The 10,295-nt window shown below is 26.2% G+C and overlaps 1 non-coding gene across 1 annotated transcript; it reads right to left on the bottom strand.

The window, feature by feature from the left end:
• Nucleotides 1-7,340: 7,340 nt before the first annotated feature.
• Nucleotides 7,341-7,422, bottom strand: TRNAS-UGA. Its single transcript has one exon. It is a non-coding gene; the product is annotated as a tRNA-Ser (tRNA).
• Between the last annotated feature and the right edge of the window lie 2,873 nt (nt 7,423-10,295).

The following is a 10,295-nucleotide window of genomic DNA, read 5'->3' as shown; positions in this document are numbered from 1 at the left end:
AAATATTATAATATATTTTAAATTATAAAAATATTTTATATTTTATTATAATATAAAAATATTAGTTATATATTTATAATATATAAATATTAGTTATATATTCTCAAATTTATTCTTGTAATGTTTTTAATATTATAATATATTTTAAATTAAAAAAATATTTTATATTTTAATTTATTTAATATTGTTATATATATATTTAATTAATAAATATATATTTTAAATAAATTAATATATTTTCTATTAATTATATTAACATGTTTATATCCGTTAATATTAGTTTTTATGATGGAATATTTTATTTATGTATGTCATTTTTAATATTATAATATATTTTAAATTATAAAAATATTTTATATTTTTTTATTAATTACATTAACATGTTTTTTAATATATATAATATAGGAATATTATTTATATATTTAATTAATAATTATATATTTTAAATAAATTAATATATATTTTTATTAATTATATTAACACGTTTGTTTTAAGGGTTTAAATTCTCAAATTTTACTATAATATAGGAATATTAGTTATAATACTATAAATTAGTTATTTATTTAAAATAGTATAAATAAAATTCACATTTAAATTATTTAAATAAGAAGGCAGGCGGAAGCATTGGAGTGTTTTGTCCAAGTACAACATGTGTCCGCTTTATGCTGAGGTGGAATATTGATTTAACAAAATAAGAGGGTAGAGGTCTTGTGCGCTGATGCTCTTATGACGGCTGGAAATGCACCCCATTGTTGACTTGGTCAGCATCGTCAACCTCATCAAGATCTTTTTTTCTAATTAATTAATTGTTAGTAGTTGAAAAATATGTATATAAATAATCCATTAATCCACGCGTGGTTCAACTTTGATGACTTATCCTCCTTTAAATAGAAAACAAAAACAACTAATGCAAATAATTCATCACAATTCTTCTATTGCTGATCTAATTTCAAATGGACATCTACTTGAGGATCTCAATTTTCATCTCTCTCACAATATTCTTCTTTTCAAATAATCACAATCTTACAATTTCTGCTCTTCCTCCTTCTACTTTGCCGGCTCTTCATGAACAAGAGGTTCAATCAACTTGGCTCGACAATCCAACCGTCTCGAGTGTCAAATCCGAAAGAGATCAAATGAGGGCTGATGTTTTTCCGTTTTTAGGAAGTCAAAAAGTTACTGTTAGACGTACACGCCCTCGAGTTCGTACCAATAATACTAGTGGGGCATCCGAGATGCAAAGCCTGAAAGGTTCTTCTCTTGGACTCCAAGCATTTGCCTTTGTTGGTTATTCCGTTTTCTTTGTTCTCAATCTAGTATAGTGAGTGTTGGAATACTAATGTCGATAATTGTGAGGTTGACCAAGTTTGAATGTTATCTAACATCTTCCTTGGAAAATTATATGGTATTATCATGTGATTGATTTTTTTATTTAATATTTATTGTTTTGTAATTGTATAAGAGATGGAAAGAAAGATGGTTGATTTGATCAAATATTAATATTATGTTAAATATTGGAATTGCAAAAATGTTTTGTAATTTAATTGAAAATACTTATGGATTATTAGTAATGCAATTTAGTTGGATATTCTTGTAGAGGAGATTTAGTTTTGATAAATACTGGTTTTATACATCTATCCCTACAAACCTTTAATAAAGTTAATTATGTAATTAATTAAAAATTCCTTCAATCGATAGATTTAGTCTTCAATAATATCGGTTTTATTCATTTATCTCACACACTTTCAATAAAGTTGACTATGTACTTTAGTTGGATGCTCATTGTTGAGTAGATTTAGTTTTGAGCAATACCGGTTTTTATTAATCTACATCATGTCCTTTAATAAGGTCGATTTTCAAGATAAGAAAACTGTAATTTGGACTTCGAGTTAAGTTTATAATTGGATTTCGGGTTAAATTATCGATAAATAAAAAGAATGAATTGACTGATGGTTTAAAAATGGAAAATAGTAAACAAATAAAATAGTAGTTATATACCTCTTTATAAGATTATAAGTTCGAATTTTAACCCCACATTAAAAATGAATCAAAGGTAAAATTGTCAATTTTATGTTTTATAATTAGAGGGATAAATAGAGTTAGCGGTTTTGTAGTATCTAACTTTTGTTTCTTTATTTTTATATTGAAAAATCCAAACCATACATAATAATAAAAATAGTAACATTGATCGAGTAGATTAGTCAACATAGAACAACAAAAATAATATCTTATAAGTTGTAATCCATGCATGTCAAATCATCATTACTACACTAGTAGATGAGTTTAGGAAAATATTATATTTTTGTTGGCAATGGTTCCATAATATATAACTATACTATAGAATATGAAAAAAAATCAGATATTTATCAAAATTTGCACGACATATCTGACCAGATGAACACGGTGTCTAATGTAAACGTCGGTATTGACATCTTCTAATTACAATAAATTTAATATACAAATTGAAAATAGTTTTATTAAAGTCATTAGGGTGCTATGACTAGGCTTAAAATGTAACCCGGCCATTATTGAATTGGGTCTACTACATCTTTACTAATATTGATCATTCTTGTAATTAATTAACTAGCTAGTTGTTGGTAGTAGCCAAAACTTATAAATGTCATAATAAATAATAAACATGTCCCCACCGAGTTGTTTATCTTTGATGACTTCTCCTTTAAATAGAAACAATAACAACTAATGCAAATCACTCAAATCCAGACGGATATGTAATTGAGAATCTCCCTTTTCATCTATTTTACATTAATAATATTATTATTTTCTCAGCATCAATCTTGTACAATTTTTGCTCTTTCGACCGGGCTTAAATGCAATGAAGACATCTTAGGGTACATATCAAAGTGATCAAATTGGCGCAAACAAGTTTTTATTTTTAAGGAGTTAGAAAGTAATCACAAGACGTCGTAATTCAATCCAATCCAATCCAATCAATCCGTACCAATAGAACTAGAAGGGGAGCATCCAAAATTGAGGAGGCCTAGTATCTTCTTCTTCTATGCTCCAAGCATTTGCCTTTGTTGGGTATTTCATATTCTTTATTCTCAATAAGTCAATAAATGTGGTTATTATTAAGATAAGTATATCTTGGGTTGACTCAAATCCAAACTCAAACTCAAAATATTAATTTAGGTAAGTTAGTTTGGGTTGTGTTGAGTTTCAGTTGGGTTAATTTTGGGTTGAATTTAATTTAGATTGGGATAGGGTTACCCAAATTACCCAATTAAATTTATCAATCTAATATAAACTAACCATTTTCCAACTCCAATATATTCTATTAATTTTTATTAGATTGATCTTTATTATAATCAAATGGAAAATAGTTAAAATTTTTAAAACTAATTAATAATATATTTATTAATTATAGTTTAGACTTACATAATTAATATATCACTATTTTTTTAAAACTCTTTAAAACCATCTCCAACTCACTCTCAAATAAAAATCCATTTTACATTTTCCTCTTCAACCCACCCTCAAACCCAAAATGGTAAAAACACCATTTTCTCTCCCTGAAATACCGATATATGGGCATTTCATGTTTTTTATAATTATAAATAAGTCATTTAACTTTTGATATATAGGTAAACTATTTTTTTTAGTTTGCATTTTTTTACCCAAGAAGTTTAATGTAAAAACACTATTGATATGTATTAATTATATATATATTTTTATATAATTTATTAATATTTTTTATTAATATTTTTTACCTATCATAAATCTATAATAATGAACAATATTAATAAAAAAAAACTAAAAATACAAGATAAAATAAAAATTAAAGAAAAATATTAAAATAGGATTAATAATGTTTAATTTATTATTTTAATGTATATAAATTATTAATGTATAATTAATTTTATCATAATTTTCTCTAATTGAATAAAAAAATATTAGAGTTTAATTTGTACAGTTGATAAATATAAGTGGTCTTGAAAAAGATAAATTACTGTTTGATGGGAAAATTATTGCATTTTAAGTTTGAGAATGAGTTTTCTAGTTGAACATCGTCTAATGAATTAATTTGTTTATTAAAATAAACAGAGTTTACCATATTGAAGACTTTATTTAGTATGAATTATTTAAATATTATTTAAATAATTAATTTTAATCTCACATATTATTTTTCAACTAATTTAGTAATTAAATTATCAAAATAATTTCAAACAAATCAAAATTATGTTAAATGGATAAAAAAAATATAATAATATCAAAGACATATTAGACATGACAAAAACAAATTAAACGGACCGAAAATGTTAAATGTGTCACAAGTTTGTTAAACGGGTCAAAACGTGTTAAACACGTCAAAAAAATGTTAAACGTGCCAAAATTATTAAATGTGCCAAAAACGTGTTGAACGTGTCAGAATATGTTAAATATGTCAAAAAAATGTTTTACGTGCCAAAACGTGTTAAATGTGCTGAAAACGTGTTAAACGTGCCAAAAACGTGTTAAACATGCCAAAAACGTTGAACGTGTTAAGCGTGTCAAGCGTGTCAAAACGTGTTAAAAATATGTTAAACGTGCCAAAAACGTGTGAAATGTATTAAAACGAGTTACATACTTGTTAAAACTAAAAACGTATTAAACGAGTCAAAACAAGTTATACAAATCAAATATTAGTTAAACGAATTTAAAACGTGTTGAATAAGTAAAAAAATATTAAATTATGTAAAATGAATCAGATAATTTTTAAACTGATCAAAATGTGTTAATCGAAAAAAAAAAAGTGTTATATATTAAACGAGTAAAAAACGTAATAAATGTATTACAAACTAAAATTTAGTTTGGGTTACCCAACTCATATTATTGACTAATATTAGTTGGATAATGAGTTGACTAAATTTAATTTGGGTTGATTATAGGTTGAGGAATATAGGTTGGGTTTACCCATTTACACCCTAGTATTATCTTTTTTTTCCTCTTTCGTCAAAATAATAATAATAATAATAATAAAATAATAAAAATAAAAATAATAATAATAATAATAATAATAATCTCTTATAATTATGTTGTTTGAACTTATTTATTGTCTATGGTTGTGTAAGATATTGAAATCAATTGAATGATTAATTTTATCAAGTACTTATTCTACTAAATATTGGGAATTGCTAAAATATTGTGTAAATTTATTTGAAAATATTAATGTATTAGTGAATGGAATTTAGTTTGATGATTAGTGAAAAAAAATCATTTTTTTTAGTATTAAACCGCAGTTTGGTATTGAACTCATTTTCAACTAAGTCTCAAATTAACAATATTGTTATACACCTAAAATCATTCCATTCAAATAAAATAAATATTTATTATTTGTATTTCTTTTACAATTACGCCAATTTTGAAATGATATTTTGTTTGTATAGTGATTTTTAAAGAAAAAATTATTCCAAAACACGACAATCCAAAACTCACTAAAACAAGTTAAGTGACAAGAATGAGTGTCTAAGAGATTAAATGTCACAATATAAGTTATGACAATAGGATAATACTAACTTCCTATATTAAAAATCGACAATCCAAATAAAAAAATAAAAATTGTTTCTGCATCAAAATTAATTTGGCAAAAGACAATACAGTGACCTAGAGTTAAATCTGATAAACTAATATATATAAATTAAGAGGAAATATATAATTAGGTGTGCCAGGCTGACAAAATTAACTCACATTTGATAGGAAGATAAAATTAGTATCATTCTAAATATTTTATAAAATTAATAAAAAAAATAAAATTGAGTTTGAGAGACGCATGATGGAATTGTGTGATTAATATTCAAATTTACTAATTAATAATCTTTAATTCTCATCCGCTGTTGTTGGCATTTCTGTATATGATATCTCTTAATTATCCTATAAATAGTAATATCAGCCAGCAATTTGAGTTTTTAAGTTTTGTTTAAAATTTATTGTTATTTTCCACTACATTGTCTCCTTCATAATTGAGTATCAACCTTTTTTAATAGATCTTTGCTATAATTATTTGGATGATATTGTGATTATTTTTTAGATAATTTATCAATACATGCCATATATATTAAAAAGGATAATACTTGTCCAACTGAAATCAATGGTAGTTGTCTGATTGAGGTTCCCTCAACTACTATATAATAATTTTATCATGGTTGTTGAATATGTCTATTAAAATATCTTATTAATAATGAATCCTTATATTAATGTAAAAAAGTGACATATTTGTGTCTCTCATTAATTGTATTAATTTAATAATATTTTGTTAAAAAATTGTAAGATTCTTATTGTTTCGTTATGTTGAAGTTTTACAAAAGTTGACTCTTATGGTGAAAAAAAATTATACATTAAATATGTTATAATTTATTTGTTACGAGAAATTATTCTTTTTATTTGTAAGATTGAATTTTGTTGGTAGACAAAATGTTTTCTTCTATATTTTATTTTTCATCTTTTATATGTGAATTTTTTTTTTTTTTATCATAGCATTCAGTTGACATGTACACATGAATAGAATGAAAACTATGAAGAGAGTTAATTGTTGTAAGATTTGTGGAGAATATTTACTTAACTATCATAATGTAAATAATTTGTTATTTATATCTTATATTATTTGTGTTTTTATCCAAAGAAATTATGAAGTAACTTATATAGACTATGAAACGACATGTTTTAGTTTTTAGTTGATGTGTTTGTATACCATTTAAAAGACATCCCAACTTTTAATGAATATGGTGAATTGAAAAGCTAAAAAATAAGTAGAATGATGTAATCAAGTTTTTATATATTTCACATATTAAATGTATCATCTCTATGTATTGATTATTGATCTTGTGATCGCGTTTCATTGATAGCATTGATAACAAAAACAAGATAGAAGGTCAAATGCATTCGCCAATACCGGATGGTCCAGATGCATTTGTCGATTCCGGATGAACCATATGCATTTACCGATTTCAGATAACTCAGATGCATTCGTCGATGCCGAATGACCCAAATGCGTTCCCGATGACGGATGACTTAGATGCATTCGTCAATGTCGTATAACCCATATGCTTAATGTCGATGATCTGGATGCATTCGTCAATGTCGGATGACACATATGTATTCGTCAATGCCAAATGGACAGATGAATTAGTTAATGTCGAGATAGCCTAAATGCAGTAGTCAATGCAAGCTGATCTAGATGATCATCGAGATTACCTAGATGCATTATTCAAAGGTGGCAGAGATGACCCATAAACCCTAAAGAGAGCCGGGTATTAACAATCATTACCTAGATGCATTATTCAAAGGTGGCAGAGATGACCCATAAACCCTAAAGAGAGCCGGGTATTAACAATCAAAAATAAAATCGTCAACAGCAGGGTTCGAACCTGCGCGGGCGAAGCCCAACAGATTTCAAGTCTGTCTCCTTAACCACTCGGACATATTGACCATTTGTGATGATTTTGACCTTCTACAATAATATACATATAATATATTTAATATCAGATACAACAATTAAATCTAGGTTTTATGAATATTATTTTAATTTATTTTAAAAGGACATATTTTAACTTATCTAGCGCGACCACCTCATGCTCTTGACTCTCCTACTAAAATAAACTATTAATATTATCTAAAGATACATTTTTATTATCAAAATGTGAGGGAGAGCAGAGAACAGTAGAGAGCTCCTATCCCTTTTTATTATATATTAAATTTAACATAAGTTAATTGAAAAGAAAAGTATTTAACAAAATAGGATTTTGAGACGCATGATCATTTATAAAAGAATGTTATTGATAATTTATTTTTTTATTAGAATGTTAGTATGATTCTATATTTACTGTTCTTATTTTCATTTTGTGTATTTTTAATAAAATTGAATATGAGATATTAAACCTATATTATATATGACTTTTTTTAATGATAAATGTCAAGAATAACAAATCAATTTAAATTCTAAAAATATCAACTGTAATTTTGTTTTTAAAGGAAAGTATATTATCTTATATATGTTAACAAAATCCTTACAACAAGGATATATTCAATTTTGGAAGTAAATGTAAATAAATAAATAAATAATAATTTATAAAATAAAATAAACCACACATATTTTAATAAAGTCAAATTATCAAAGTGGGACTATTTATTTATGATCAATTGACATTTAAAATATTTTTTTCCAAATCTTACAATTTAAGACTCATTATTATTAAAATTATATAGAATGAGGTTTTGTCCAACAGTTCAAACGCAATTAATTTATTAAAATATTCATAACACTAATTTAACTACCGAATTTCAACAAATTTAAGATTTTGACTATTGAATTTTAAGAAATCGGTAGTCAAAATTCCCAGTTTGCTGAATTTTTTTGATAGTTAATTTAGTGAAATAAATATTTTATTCATTTATTTATAAATGTCACATAAATAAATAAAATAAATAATAAGTTAAAAACGTTTGAAACCATCGGGACAAAATAATGGTTGATGGCTTAAATGCATACGTAAATGTTGGATGGCCCAGATGCATTCTTCAATACCAGATAACCCAGATGCATTCGTCAATGTGGTATAACCTATATTCATTCGTCAATGCCGGAACGACCCAGAGTTGTTCTAAGACAACTAGATAGCTTCATTGTAGGTGGATTGAGTTGACCCATTAAAAAAACTTAAATATTCAAGAATTCTCAACAAATCTCCACATTGACTTGAATACTCTCATTACTGTAAACCATTGTGCAACTTCAGAATCGAATATAGTTTCTTTGTAATAATTACAGACATTATTTGGCTTATGACCCTTTGAAGTAGACGACTTATTGTAATTCTTTCTTTTCCTCTCTTATACCTCCACTAGTAAACAACCTTGAGGCTTAATTGTATGCAATTGTATTAGTCGCCTTATGGTGCAAATCCCTCAAATCAAGGGTAGACTTGACGTCTTTCAGATTTATTGTATCTTCCTATATTTGTAGGTTTAGCAGACGTTACTTTAGAAACAACTTGTTGGTGATCGACTTTGTCATGTAGATGCTCTCATATTTAAATCATAACTTAGTAACTTTCTCCTTCTTTGAGACCTCGATGATGTCATCATCTGCAAAATACGACATAACTGTTGAATGCTTCTTCTCCTCCAAAATGACAATCTCAATAGTTATTTCTAATTCTGTTGACAACTTCAGCGACCCATAAACCTATTATTTCAATAGAGCTCGCATCTTGATCTGCAATAGATTGAAGTTATTTCTCCCTATAAACTTGTCAATTTTAATATTTACTACTCCCATCTCAATTGAAATAATAAACAATCGAATTAACTTCGCTCTGATACCAATTTGTTATAATGGAATACGAGAGATGACGTAAACAATAAATAATTAACACATATTTAACGTGGTTTACTAAGATAAGATTTGGCTATGTCCAAGAAAAGAGATATTATTATTGAGAAGATCAAAATATATATTATATCATGACATATTAGAGTTATGACACGCGTTTATATAACATTCGGTCATCGGAAACCTTAACATATACATAACTAAGACTGAAAATGATATTCTCAAGGTAAAAATTTCAGCTTTCTAAAATCTTGACTACACCTTTAAATAAATCTTAACTAATTCAACACCAAAAAATTTTGAAAAAAAAATCTCTAAAATATTGTCAGAATATTTTTTTAGCCGTATTACGATAAAAGAATATTAGATTTTTTTTGTGTTAATTTTATTTCCTTATATTTAGATTATACACTAAAAGATATAGTTTTCTTCATTTCTACACAATAGTTTGTGCTCTTTTTAATTATTATATCATTGAAAACATGTCCGCAAATATTTGGCATGATTGCAACAAAAGTACACTCGGATACGGTGTGAAATTCGAGAAAGAACTAATGGATCCAATCATTCCCTTTTCAGGAAGTAAAAAACTAGGGTCATTATCAGAAAGAAGAGACCATAAACAATTCGTTAACTTCTTTATAAGTGTTCCAAGTGTTTTTACTTGCTTGTTATTTTTTTTGTTCTCAAACTTGTATAAGTTACTCAGTAACATATATTCCACAGAGAACTAATAGATGGCTAATTCACCCACCATGATTACACATGCGATATAAAGTCCTCTTTGATCAACCATTTATTTTCGAATCTAAATGGTCGACATGTTCTCTCCATCTTTCGGTGTTCTATCAAGATTGGTCGATAATCTGAACTACTCCATGGAATGACCTTTTGAAATATATTAGAAAATCCACGAAAGATCGATTCACTAATTAGAAATATGTCGATACGAGAATGAGCGTGACCCTCA

The sequence above is a fragment of the Impatiens glandulifera genome, chromosome 4 (assembly GCF_907164915.1).
Source record: "Impatiens glandulifera chromosome 4, dImpGla2.1, whole genome shotgun sequence".
Lineage (NCBI taxonomy): Eukaryota > Viridiplantae > Streptophyta > Magnoliopsida > Ericales > Balsaminaceae > Impatiens > Impatiens glandulifera.
The sequence above is the reverse complement of the archived record's forward strand: the minus strand, read 5'-3'. Positions and strand labels throughout refer to the sequence as shown.